The sequence below is a fragment of the Pelodiscus sinensis genome, chromosome 21, assembly GCF_052426305.1.
Source record: "Pelodiscus sinensis isolate ZL-2025 chromosome 21, ASM5242630v1, whole genome shotgun sequence".
NCBI classification, from domain to species: Eukaryota; Metazoa; Chordata; order Testudines; family Trionychidae; genus Pelodiscus; species Pelodiscus sinensis.
In genome coordinates, this window is record NC_143072.1 from 15,196,735 (window position 1) to 15,211,170 (window position 14,436).

At 43.8% G+C, this 14,436-nt stretch overlaps 1 long non-coding RNA gene across 1 annotated transcript in view; it reads left to right on the forward strand.

The window, feature by feature from the left end:
- The first annotated feature begins 8,718 nt into the window (after window positions 1–8,718).
- Window positions 8,719–14,436, forward strand: part of LOC142819264 (uncharacterized) — a 58,175-nt gene continuing 52,457 nt past the window's right edge. The window contains exon 1 of the long non-coding RNA XR_016347658.1: window positions 8,719–9,295. This is a non-coding gene — a long non-coding RNA (uncharacterized LOC142819264). The remainder of the gene's footprint in view (window positions 9,296–14,436) is intronic.

A 14,436-nucleotide genomic window follows, 5' to 3' on the forward strand; every position in this document is an offset into this window, starting at 1 on the left:
AAGCAGCAGCAGCTGCATTTCCTTAATCAAAGAGCCACATGCGTCTCGAGAGCTGTGGATTGGCCACTCCTGCTCTAATGTGATAAGTGCCAGCAATGCCCCTTCTGCCATGTATATTGGCCAAACTAGACAGTCTCTACAAAAAAGCATAAATGGATTCAATCAGACATCAGAAATGGCAAACACGCATAAACCTATAGGGGAACATTTTAATCTCCCTGGTCACTCAATCATGGATTTAAAAGTAGCCATTGGTCTACAAAGGAATTTCACTAACCAATTACAGAGAGAAAGATTGCAGAACTGAAATTCATCTACAAGTTTGGACTTGGATAAAAACATTAACAGGTTGGAGCACTACAAAGCCAATTTCTCCTGCTCTTAACATCCACTTTTTCACATCAAAAGCTATGAATGGGACACAACCAGCTCACTTAGGGTATGGCTACTGTGTGGGTTTTTTTCAAAAGGAGGTGTGCAAATTGTGCTCTCATTTGCGTAGCTTCTTCCAGTTCTTTTCCTGGAAGAGATTTTTCTGATATTTGACTGGTCTACATGAGGCCAAATGTCAGAAAAAATTACTCCTGCAATGAGGTTTACCAGCTAATTCAATTTAGGGTCTTTAAATCGGAATCCCATTTCACTGCTGCGTGTAGATGCGGGCAGTTATTTCTGGCTAGTCAATTTCAAAAAATGGCGACCAGCTGGGAACATGCAAATCAAGTATGGAATATTTAAATCCTGGGCTTGATTTGCAATTTCGGTCGCCTTCATTAGCTTCCCTAGATCAATCTAGGGGGCTAGTGTAGATGTACCCAATGGGTATGTCTAGACTACATGCCTCTGATGACAGAGGCATGTAGATTAGGCTACCTGGCATAGGCAAAGAGGCTTACAGGATCAGTTGGCAAAGGCTTCCCCAGCCAACTGATCCACATCTAGACTACCGCCCTGTGCCGGATCAGCTGATTGTCGGCACAGCGTGGCGGCCATGTTTATTTTAATGAAGTGGGGATTATTTAAATCCTCGCTTCTTTGCCTATGCCGGGTAGCCTAATCTACATGACTTTGTTGCCAGTTTTTTGGGGGCGGGGAGCAAACTGATTGGAGTTTTCTCTAAATAATTAGTATTGAATAAATCTAGAAGCATCTTTCTCCTGTAGCAAATGGGAAAATGAACCCTGGCTTTGCAGGAGCAATTTGATTCAACATAGTTATGAAGGCACGACCTTTGCGCACTAGTTGGGGTTTTTTTGGTTTTTGTTTCTTTTTTCAATCACTAAGATGACACTTCTATTGACATCAGCCCCTAGCTAGCATTCCAGAGGAAAAATGCACGAGGCTTTTTGTTTCTCCCAGCTTCCACCAGCAGAGTGACCTACAGACACACTCAGCCTGATGGAAACCTGGGGCAATGTCAACTTGTAAACCCATTCAACCATAAGCAACCCCGAAGGGCTGGCAGAGAACAAAATAATCTAATCTTCCAAAGTTCGTTCTAAGACAACACAATGTTGAATTTTATGGAACAAAAGAAATCAGCATAGCTGTCATACATGTTAGGCACACATTATTAAATGAAGCAGGAAGTACTATGAGTTGCCTGACAATCTTTTAAATATCATTATCCACTTCACAGGGTTGTTGTTTTTTGTGTTTGTTTGTTTGTTTGGGATTTTTTGTAGCTGATAAAATATTTTGCAGGAAGATGCCTTATTTAAGAAGGGATTTTGCATTGGTATCCATGGAGACAAAAAACCAAGCATATACATTCTAACATTTTTCCCCCTAGTTGTTGTTAAAGAAAGTTGTACTGTTCCTACTGGGGCTTTACAGCAGCAAAGTAACATAGCGAGAGCGGGGAAGGAAGGCTGCTACAGAAGGCTGAAATGGCAAGGTATTGCGTGCATATTTCTCAAAAATGTCCCTGTGATAACATGGGGAATTTGTCTGTACAATTTATGAATGCTATGTGAGCTCGGTATGCATTTTTATTGGACTACAAACTCCATTTTGCATGTGAGGGCTATTTGTCTTTTATGCTTTTATTATCATACTGGCCTAAAATTCTCAGGGGAGGTGACACCGGGCCAATAATTATGGATTGTTAAATCCATGCAGGATTATCTCCTATTCAAATATAAATATTTAATACAGACAATAGGCAGGCTCCCAACCAGGAAGAGTGCTTTGTTAGGGGACTCCTGAGGCAGCTGACTTGGGACTTACCTGACAGATGGACTAGAAGATTTTAAAAGAGCAGATGATCTGTTTGGGGTCTCTGGCCATTTTTCCACTGGCTTCTGCAGAGGGGTGTGTTTAAGCTAGAGAGAGAGCCTGAGGTATCAACAATGGTTCCAGCAACTGGACAGTGGGATATGTGGTTCCAGGAACTGAAGAAGAGATGCATACAGACTAAGCCACATCCAGAGGGCCAAAAATAGTGGAAGTGCCTGAATTCCTTTCAGACACACTTGGGACTTGAAGCAGTTGCATCCCCTGTCAGAATCCTTGTGAGTGGCCTAGAGAAAGGATTCAGGTAGGCCTGTGACAGTCCTGCCCAATGAATGTTTGAATTCCATGGGCTTCAAACATTGCTCTGTGTGAAAGTAATGCTTCAATCTTCACTAGGGCGGACTGTAATTAAGGAAAGATAATGTTAAATCCAGAAGAATCACTAATGCAGATGAGAAGAAATTGTCCTTTCTGATTCCATCACCAGCTCACGTTTTATAAAAGTAAAAACCTACCAGTTCTCTCTCAAACCCTGCATTCATGGTATGCTGAGGAAAAGAAGTCTTTAACAACTTTAATTTTATAAAATAGAATTTCTGTTTCCGAACCGGACAATCGGATACTTCCTCCCACTGGGGCTACTCATTGGATTAGAGATATAGAATAGGACCAATAGGTAATGGAACAGATCCATGTTTAATAGATTATTTTTCATTTTTAAAGTGAATCTTAGTCCAGGGGATGATTATAACCTTTTGGCTTGAGAATTAGGTGACTCACGTAAGTGCAAGACAGGAAATCGATGGATTCACATCATTCTAAAGCAGGCCTAATGAGGTCAGAATCAACCCTTTCTGTTCCTCTTGAGCAGTCAAATATGGGCTTGATCCTTCTCCTTTTGAAGTGATCAAACTCTTCATGACTTCAATAGGCACCTCATGAAATCCAAAGTGTCACTCCTGTAAACAGTAATTATTGGAAAGTCACAGCTTTCCCTTCACCTCCTGCACAACTTTCTTTTCAGTCCCAAACTGTCTCTTGTTTACCACCTCTGATAAAAGACTGCCCTTCCTCAGTGCCAATCAGTCCCCCCATCCACTCCACTTTCTCCCATAATGCTCTGCAGCAGACCCCTTTGTGTGACATCTATCAGCAAACCGTCATGTCATCTTTCTGATGGACCTTGGACACGAGTTCTAGTATAAATCTTTAAGTGGGCTTTCTCCTGTCTAGAATGCACAAGATCCCATTATGTATCAGCCTGTTAGGTAAAATTCTGGCTGGAAGAATTCCAGGAGAGTTTTGCCATTGACTTGAGTGGGCCAAAATATCACCCTTTTGGGTTGAATCCTGAGAGAGGCTGAATGCCCAGAGTAAATATAAGTTTGCAAATGTTTAAATTGCTTGTCTTTTTGGACCTAATTCTTATGGATATTAACGTATGTAACAAACAGTTGGCCACAGTTTTGTTGCAAACAAGTAATTCAATCATAAAAGCAATGCATTGAAATTTGCTTTCAAGTGTTTCCCCCTTCCCAGGTAAGTCTTGACAGGTACATGGCAGTACTTTTTACATCTTGAGAACATAATTGTGCTGCTGGGAGTAAGAATGTTGTTTTTCTATGAATAATTCTGACAGAAACATGTCTTAATTAACTTTCAGCATAATTAATATTTTCCCTTTGATATTATAGTCATCCCTCCTATCTTTAGAAAATTAAGATCTATGTAATTAGGGATGTCAGCAGTTGGTAAGATGTCTTGGAAAATGTATTTGGCTCTGTACTGACACAGCTGAACTCTAAACTATTTTTTTAATTAACATGCAGACACGTAGGCTATAATGCATTTCTGAGGAAAAAAAGATTTTTCAGGAGAGGCTTTCTGTGACACCTGCTGAGAAATCAGATCTGATGTCATGCTGAATGACAAAACTGTTTGTTTTTCTGTCTTTCTGCTCCATTACTTGTTTGGTTTGCTGGGGAGAGTTAGTGAGTTATTTCTTGTCTTCTGGTTATTTATATATGTATATACATTCTCTCTCTGTGTCTCTGTCTCTCTCTCACTGTGTGTGTGTCTGTGTGTAAGTAATTGAATTCTAATGGATACATATGTTAACTGTGCTATTCCTTGAGTGAGGCACTACCATTGTGAACCAAAGTTAGTGATTACCTTGAGCCTCAGAGAGCCACAAAGACAACAAGGGAGAATTTTTTGGAGAGTAGGATGCTCTCCATGATGAGTGAATATATTTGTATCGGGCTCTTAGAGACTATCCCTGCACTTACAACTGGGTTGATGTAAAAAATAATTCATTCACAATTGGGTCACCACAATGCACGGCTTCCTACAAGGAAATCCTGGCTCTGCTGTAGCCAGGGCAAAACTCCAATTTACTGAGTAGAGCCAGAATTTCATTCCCTCCCTCCCTCCCACATGGAAAAGTCTTATAGAATGTTATGAGAGTCAAGTCAATAGGATAATGCTCTGTAGTATATATTTTTCCCATTCCAGGTTCTAGAATTCCACAGAAATGCTATCTTCTTCTGTAAAGAGGGGGCTCCAAAGGTTATGTAGAAAGGCTGGCTTCCTCTATTTAATTAGCGCCACTCCAGTTACTGTTTGTTCATTATGATCTAGACTATTTGGGAAATTGTTTGGGTATGCATATACAGTAAAACTCCAATAGTCCAGCATCTAATTGTACGGCACTCCAGATAGTCCGGCATCAAAATGGCAAGAGCCTAGTGAGTGTTTAAGTGAATAATTTACAGACCATATTAATGTTGAAATGTATAATTTTTGTGTTTAAGTGAATAAAGTGCTGTATTAAGTGTTTTAAGTTACTGTATTAATAGTTTAAAGTGACTAATAGTTTAAGTGATTAGCCAGTGCTGCACACTACTGTACATAGTATCCCCAGTTTATAGTACCTCCTGATAGTCTGGCATTTCCGATAATCCGGCACCACCTAGGTGCCAAAGGTTCCAGATTATCACAAGTCTACTGTATTTGAAAATTCTCATGGCTTCACTGATGTTTAATATGAATTATTTTACTCAGAAATGTGTGCAGGGAAAATACATTATTTATTATACTGTTGTTTTGGGCCTCTCCCTAAGCATAAGTACACAAACAAACTGAAATATACTGGCAACTAACAACTTAGGTAACCCAATTCAAACAATCAGGAGTTTTGATGAACACCAATGAAGTTCACTGTAACCTTAAAATCAGGGAATAAAAATAGCAAGAAGCATATCTGATTCATCCTACCTGAATCAAAATAATGATCTCCTCAAGTGTGAAGGACAAAAAGATAGAATTGGTCAAATAATGGAGATCAAGAGAAAAATTGCCTTGACCGATTGCCCAGCCATTTTGAGTTTCAGTAAGGTGTCATGTATGCAGCAAATTGATAATAGTTTTAAATATTCAGGCAGTCCTTAGTAAAACCTCTGCAAGAGATATCTGTGCACTAATAGTAGAACAACATTACAGTGCTCAGAGTGATAGTAAGCAAGCCTTCCTTTTTTTTCTTTGAGACTAGGAACCTGAAACGGCAAAGAGATAGGATTACAGCACAGTTGTAACATAATGATCATTACTTATTCCGTTAGCATTCATTATTGTTACATGAATCATAATGAACTCATCTGGCATTAATATGAATGTAAAATGCAAATCTATGCAAATTCCTATGTAATTCAACATCATTTAATGTACCATTAAACACCTTCATGAGCTCCCTGTGATCGGAGGTCTTTCTTTAAAGAGACCGGCTATTACTGAAATATAAAGACGCGATAATTTGGCTATTGGGCACCTTATGGGACTAACAGAAGGTAACAATTAGTCATTGTGAGTGACTATTAAAGAGAGACTTCTTAATTCGGAAATTAAAGCTAAGTAATGTGGGAACGAAGTGTAATTCTAGCATCGTTTTATGGCCCACTTACTTTCTTTTACAGCTCAGTAATCATCTCAGAGTTGGGATTTTTTACCTAATGTCCATTTATTCTTCTTCATCCTTCTTCAAGGCATCAACACAACTTTATAAACACCTTCTTTTACTTAGATAAGGAGGCAAGAAAGAACTCTCCAAACCTTCCTGATGTGCTTTCTTAAATAATAAATGAAGCGGTAAAATGGTATCAGAGGGGTAACTGTGTTAGTCTGAATCTGCATAAACAACAAGAAGTCCTGTGGCACCTTATAGACTAAGGGTATGTCTACACTAGCCCCCTAGTTCGAACTAGGGAGGCTAATGGAGGCATTCGAAGTTTTTAAATCAAGCCCGGGATTTAAATATCCCTCGCTTGATTTGCATCTTCCTGGCCGGTAGTTTAAATCGAACTACCTGTTAAACCTCATTCCAGGAGGAATAACAGGTAGTTTGAACTAGGGCTTTAATTCGAACTACCGGGTCCTTGCCACATGTAGACGTGGGCAGTTAGTCTGGACTTGTAAATTTCAAAGAATGGCGACAGGCCGGGAAGATGCAAATCAAGCGCGGAATATTTAAATCCCGGGCTTGATTTAAAAACTTCGAATGCCTACATTAGCCTCCCTAGTTCGAACTGGGGGGCTAGTGTAGACATACCCTAACAGATTTATTGGAGCATAAGCTTTCAGATACATCTGATGGTGGGTCTTGCCCATGAAAGCTTATGCTCCAATAAATCTGTTAGTCTATAAGGTGCCACAGGACTTCTCGTTGTTTTTGAGGTAAAACATGAAGACTGTCAGCTAAAATGAACACACTGCTCTCTGTAGCTAAGCAAATTGCTGAGAGCAAGAAGACTGGAAGAAAGAGGAAAGGATGGAACAGACGGGGGAGATAGAGAACTTGGGGGTCGAGAAATGAACAGTGGAAGGGAGAATATCTGGTGTGTTGGGCCTTTGACTCCCCACAAGTCCACAGTTTTTGAGAGCTTCCATCTCTGACACAGAGTCCTTCCTCAGCTCAGGGTGTAGGTAGTGGGGCAGTCACTCTGCTCCAGATGAGAAAAGGGTTAAACCAAGCCCTGGGAGAGGGCTGGCATCGTTGAACAATCAGCTGAGGCAGGTAGCAGCCAGTCAGGGCCCAGCTTGGGCAGTATAAATAGGGGCTGCTAATCTCAGACACGCTCTTACTCCAGCTCTGGAGCAGGAGGGACCTAGCTGCTTGGGAAGCTACTGAGGGGACCTGAGATGGAGCAGTGCTGGGGAGAGGCAGGCAGAGCTATAGAGGTCTGGCTTGACCCAACTTCCAGGCTGCAGGCCTGATAAAGGCACCTGAAGAGTACTAGGGCTGCAGAGAAACAGCCAGTGATAGGAAAAGACAATCGGTCCACAGCTCCTTGCCAATGATAAGTGGCTATTTCTGACTGCAGTCTGCCCCTGAGGCAGGGCTAGATGATGACTGGCAGTGGATCATTGAGGCAAAGTGGGTGTAGGGGATTGGGGTTCCCTGGGAGGGGAGGACCCCTGAGTGAGGGGGCACTGCTGTGGGGCAGTACTGTGAGGAAAGGCGTGCCATGAGCCAGGAGAGATGAGGGGCCTGAAGGGGCAGAAGACAGATAACTGAGGGCAAGTTAGTGAGTGCTTGGCCTATTAGAGTATACAAGAGTTTTGTGTCTCAGAGAAAAAGATTCTTTTCCCCCCGTATGAGATCAAGGAGGAACATGAGAAGGGGAGAGGGAAAAGGCTGGCTGGTATTCTAGACCTTTAATAACTTTTATGGCTCTTCTCTGGACTTTCTCCAATTTGTCTACATCTTTCCTGAAATGTGGCACCCAGCACTGGACACAATATTCCATTTGAGTCCTAATCAGCATGAAAGAGAGTGGAAGGATCACTTCTCCTGATACATCCAAGAATGACGTCTGTGTGGTTGTTGGTTTTTTGTGGGTTTGCTTGTTTGTTTTTGTTTGCAACCATGTTACACTGTTCACTCAGGCTTTTATTCCACCCTGATCTCCAGATACCATTCTGCAGAATTCCTTCCTAGGTCATCACTTCCCATTTTCTATTTGTGCTATTGATTGTTCCTTATTAAGTATTTTCCTTTGCATTTGTTCTTGCTTTCCCTCCTGCTTTTTTAGTAACACCTGGTCCAGGCAGTCAGATGAGGCTGGGTTAGCAACTGTCTCCTGCTTTGCTGATCTGTCTCTGTCAGGCTCTGACACACACATGTCTTCTCCAGTTATTGCCCTTTCCCGTGACAAGCATTTCCTTTTAAGTTTCCTCTCTGCAGGCAGCATGGTGTACCTAAGCCCAGAAGAGCCACAAACTTCCTTCTGAATAGCCTGATAGATGTCCTGCACAACATTTTTAACACAAAAGGATCCTATTTTGGCCTTTGCTGGAGATCCCAAAGGAAGTGACATTAGTATTTTACACCACTAACCACACATCCTGTTCTATTGACGCTTCCTGCAAAGTTTTGAACAACATAGCCTGTGAGAGCTTTTGCTCTTGTCCTACAGCCTTTGGGGGAGGATTTCTGTTATCAGAAACATTGTCACGTAATCAGAATGATTGTTGCTTAGGAATTTATTGCCTATGAACCTCCTATTTAACACTGTCAGATGGCTCGGAGATGCCTATGGATTACAGGGATCCCTTGCATCTGGTATCTACATGCTAGTTGATGAATGTCATGTAAGGTCTTCATTGAAAGCCTGTAAAACACTGCTTATCGTAATCACTGTGAAGTGTGGATAATATGTAAGGAGAAAGATATGTTCTTATGGTCTGTCTTGTGGCTGGTCAAGATGAAGCAAGTTTCAGGCAAAAGATGTTTGTCTGGCTACATGAAAATCATTATTATATACTTCACAATGAACAACTATTTATAATCACCTCATTAGCATTTTGCTCAGATTGTAATGTCTTCAGGGGAGAGACTAGACAGGACAACACAAGCAGTGGGCTTTTGCTTGTTTGTAAGGGAAGCCAATGGATTTTTGGACTACAAGTACAGTCTTTTCACTGAGGAGGCAAAGGGACCGCATGCCTGCCTTGTGAATGGAAGATCACAGTCCAGCCTCCCTGTGATGCAGTGGAGAGATTTGGGGTGAGCTTTTGTTCAATATGATGTGATAACAATGTCTAGAAAACATGCGATTGGCTGTTTTAATATGTAACCATTTATTTACACTCATTCTATTTGCTGCTTCTCAAATCACTGACCTTGTTAAACTTGTTTTTCACTATAAACATCTCTGTATTAAGTGGGGCTGAGATCTAAGATGTAATTGGTAAGCCGGGTTGTTCTGTTTCTGTAGGAGCAGAGAATCTGGGAATTCTGGATGTCCTATGGATCATGGTTGGTGAGCAGTGTTTCCTGTAAGCTCAGCACTTGAGTGGTCACCAAGGAGAGATTCAAATGCCACCCAGCTCTTTAGCTGAGTGCCCAGAGTGCTTACATCTGGCAGCATGCATGTCTGCTGGGAGTGCACATTCACATATGTCTGGATGTGCATAACAAAATTTATTCCACACATGGTTGGAAAAAAAATTAGAGGAACACTGCTAATGTGTCCTCCGGGGTGATGCTCAAAAAACTTTGGAGTTCAAGTGTGTCTATCCCCATCCTGTGAACAAAGAGTGAGTCCTGAGGTGGCCTATTAAGCAGTGCTTGAATAGCCAGAAGCTGCTGGCATTTGATGAACTGATGACAGCTCCCACAGAGAGACTTCGTCACACTAAGCACAGGTATATCTGGGGTCTCAAAGTGCTGGTCACTTCCAGGACGTGTCGTAATGTTTATTAGCTCCTGCTGGGTTTTTTTCCCACTGGAGCCCCAAAACCTTAGCATCTCATTTAGAGAAAATTCCCATTGAAAACAAAGGGGGGGGGGCGGTGATGAGGGGTTGGGTAGCGTAATATTTCCTTGCTTTTGTGGCTATCTGGGGATGATTTACAAATGAGCTCTTTTTGCTCCTCTGGCAGCTTCATCTTTTTCCAGTTCACTCTGACCAGCTCAACACCTGCGAACTCCATTTTCCTGGCCAGTTTGTCCTTCCTTAGGCTGATTCTGCAAGGTGCTGATCATTTCTATGAGGTGCTAAGTGCCCTCAATTACCACTGACTTCAATGGGACTTGCAGGTACTCAGAACCCCTTCCATATGCTTAGCAGAATGCAGTACTGAGACCTTGCAGTGCTTCTGACACGGTAAAATGGTCATGGAACCATGCATGATGTAATTTATGGCCACTAGCTACACATCAATTTTTTTCTCCATCTGGCTGTAAAGACTTTGGTGCTGCACAAAACATGCAGAAATAATGGGACAAAGGGTGACATTAAACACTTCTCTCAGATCTACCTGAATATACATTCCGAGAAAAAAAGCTAGCAAGAACACTGAGGAGTCCTGTGGCACCTTACTGACTTAACACATCTATTTGGGCATAAGCTTTCACAGACAAAAACCACTTCATCAGACACACAGGCTGTGTCTACACTGGCCCTTTACCAGAAAAGGGATGCAGATTAGCCAAGTCGGAATTGCAAATGCCGCGGGGATTTAAATTTTCCCCACGGCATTTGCATGAACATGGCTGCCGCTTTTTTCCAGCTTGGGGCTTTGCCAGAAAAAAGCACCAGTCTAGACAGGGATCTTTCGGAAAAGAAAGCCTTTTCCGGAAGATCCCTTATTCCTGATTTTAAGAGGACTAAGGGATCTTCCGGAAAAGGCTTTATTTTCCACAAGATCCCTGTCTAGACTGGTGCTTTTTTCCGGCAAAGCCCCGAGCTGGAAAAAAGCGGCAGCCATGTTCATGCAAATGCCACAGGGAAAATTTAAATCCCCGTGGCATTTGCAATTCCGAAGTGTCTCATTAGCATCCCTTTTCCGGAAAAGGGTGCCAATGTAGACACAGCCACAGACTCTAGCATGAAGACCTAGCAAGATCATTTACAATAACACCATACGGTGCCTCCAAATAACGTTCCCAGATAGACATCCAGAATCCTTGGAGCGGTCACCAACCAATAGGTTGGGATCTACTGGTAGATCTTAGAGCGTCTGACAGGTGATTCTGACTCATTTGACCAAGAGGCTACTAAGTGCCAGCACTTCAGCTGCCCCTTCACCCCACTGCTGCTCATCCCCTGCCCTTTGCCTTGGAGCTGCCCTGCCCCCTAACAGCTTCCTGCTTTCTGTGCAGGGCAGGGAGGGACAGGAGGAGTGCTGATGTCAGGATGCCCCCTCTGCCACTCTGTATCCCTTCTCCACAGACTAGAAAGGGGGCACAACAGGACCTGGGATGGTGTTTGCTGCTTTGGGGAGTGGGCCAGGGCCAGGGCCAAGGCAGTAGTGATCCTGCCTTAGCCCCACTGTACCACAAACCAGACATGCCCAGCTGAAGCCCACATCCCAAACTCCTACCCCACTCATGACCCCCCCCATGCCCCAAGCTCCTGTCCTTGCCCCGAGCATCCCTGCATCCAAACACCATCCCAGAGCATGCACCTAGAACCCCCTCCTGCAGCCCAACTGCCTGTCCGAAGAGCAGCTCAGAGCCCTTCTTGCACTCCAGAGCCCTTCATCCAAGACCAGAGCCTGCACCCCAACCCTCTGCCCCAGCCTGGTGAAAGTGAGTGAGGATGGGCAGGAGAGGGAGGATGGTGTGAGCAGAGGTGGAGCCTTGGAGAAGGGGTGGGAAGGAGGGAGGGCAAGGGAATTTATATTTGATCTTGGATTGCACTTAAATTCAAAAACTGATCTTGTGCTTAAAAAGGTTGGAGAGCACTGCCTTAGGGGAACTATATACAGGAATTCCTGGTCCAATTCTCTGAGAGTACGTCTAGATTGCAGGACTATTTCAGGATACCAGATGTATCCCAAAATAGCTATTCTGCATCTTTTGAACCAGCCCATTATTTCAAAATAACAGGCTTACTATTCCAATGTCCCTGTAGCCCTTGTTCCCCAAGGGTTAAGGGACATTTTGGAATAGCAGTTTATTTAGAAAATTTGGTGCACCGTAGACAACGCTAAATTTTAAAATAAGCTATTTCAAAATTAGATCCAAATAAGATACGCAATTTGTGTAACTCAAGGACCACGTCTAGACTGGCATGATGTTGTGGAAATACTTTTAACGGAAAATCTTGCCAGTCTAGACGCACCCAAGTTGTGTATCTTATTCCGAGCTAAAAGTACAGAGTAGACGCACCTCAACTGTTGGACAACAGAATCTGTACTAACTAGTACTTTCCTGTAATGGATGAGACAGTAATATCATTAGCACTCGCATCATGGAGCTGCCCACAAGGGAATCCCTATGCTAACATCATTCAATCACTTCTCTGGTCAGTCTGTCAGTCATCCGTATTCTCATTCGAGATGGCCAAAAATTTTAGGACAAAACACTCTTGTGTAGTAAAAGTCAAATCACCAAAATCCACTTCAGTTTCATTGGAAAATTCCAAATGATTAATTAATGTCAAAATGTTTTTGTTTGAACTTTTCCAAATAGAATATTTCAATTTCTCACTTCCAAACCACTTTGTTGTTGTTGCTTTGCTTTGACATCTCTTTAAGGTAAAAAAAAAAAATTGTGGTCTAGCAAGACAAACTCTGATTCAAATACCATTTTAGGTTGAAAATCGAGCTTTTTGGGAAGTTCAACTGGTGAGGTTTTTTGTGTGTGTGGGGGGCGGGGAGGATTCACTTTGAACAAAAATTCAGAATTTTCCTCAACATGGATGTTCTGGTTTCCCCACGACATTCCCCACAGACTCTCAGGACTTCTGTGTGTAGGCTGCAGCCGGGGGAAGAGGGGGCGGCAGCCTCTCTGAACCTCTGGGTAAAGTGTGTGTGTGTGGGGGGGGGGGGAGTGTAGCTTTGTGATCTGGAAGGGGCAGGACCTTAGGGGGAAGGGATGGGGTGGGGCAGCCAGTCCTCAGCGCTGCCTGGAGTACACTGTGCTGCTTCCACCAGCCCTTAAAGCAGGGGTGGGCAAGAGGCTGCCAGCGGGCCGGATGCGACCCGCCAAGCCAACACATATAGCTCATAGCCCCCTCGCTGGAGCCCTTAGGCAGAGATCAGTTCACATTTTAGAAAGCCAGCTGTTCTCCTCTCTGGACAGCTGGAGAGGGAGACTTCTCATGCTGTTCCCTCCTCCCCGCCCCCCCAGCATAATCTCTTAGCTGCCATTGGCCAATCTCTCAGTTTCTGGCCAAGGGGGGCCAAGAAATTTTGCTGGGAACAGGGGCAATGTAGGAAGGCTTCTTGCTCCCTCCTCCTCTTTCCCCTCCCCCTTCCCTTCCTTTCTCTTCTCTTCCCTTCCCTCTCATACCTGAGCGGAGCCACATGGAGTAGCGAGCCATCTCCACCTGGAGCCTGCCTCTGACACCCCAGCCTTTCCCTTCCCCAACCCTCTGCCCCCCTCCCCTCACATACCCAAACCTTCTGCCCCCTTCTGCACCAATACCCCATCCCAGATCTGGCACCCCAATCCCCTGCCCCAGATCACAAGCTCCTCCTAGCCTAGGTCACATCCCAAAATCCTGCATCCTAGTCTGCTACCTTAGGTCACAACTGCCTCCTTCACCCAAACTCCCTCCTAGACCCCATTCTCCCTCCTGCACCCTAGCCCCTCACTGCAAGCTCCCTTCCGCACCCAACTTCCATCCCAGACTCTGCTCCTCCTCCATTAATATCATGGAAGAGTGTGGTCCTCAACCACTTTCCAAAATCTTGGGCTACGTCTCCAGTGCAGGCTTTTTGTGCAAGAACAGCTGTTTTTGCACAAAAACTTGCAGAGCGTCTACACTGCACGCGCGTACTTGTGCGTGTAAATTTACAGTACAGCGTTAGAAAACAGGGCTTCTTGTGCAAGAGTTATTCCTCTCCCCACAAGGAATAAGCCCTCTTGCTCTTCCACAAGGAGGCAGTGTGGACAGGCAACAGGGTTTCTTGCACAAGAAAGCCTTATAGCTAAAATGGCCATCAGAGCTTTCTTGCGCAAGAGAGCATCCACACTGTCATGGGCGCTCTTGCGCAAAAGCACATGGCAGTGTGGATGCACTCTTGCACAAGACTTTTTGCACAAGAACTCTTGTGCAAAACAGTTCTTGTGCAAAAAGCCTGCAGTGTAGATGTAGCTTTGGAGTGGCCCCCCCATCAAAAATTATTGCCCACTCCTGCCTTAAAGCCACCTGGTATTCCTTTAGAATCACCAGGCCCTGGAGAAGTTTCTCC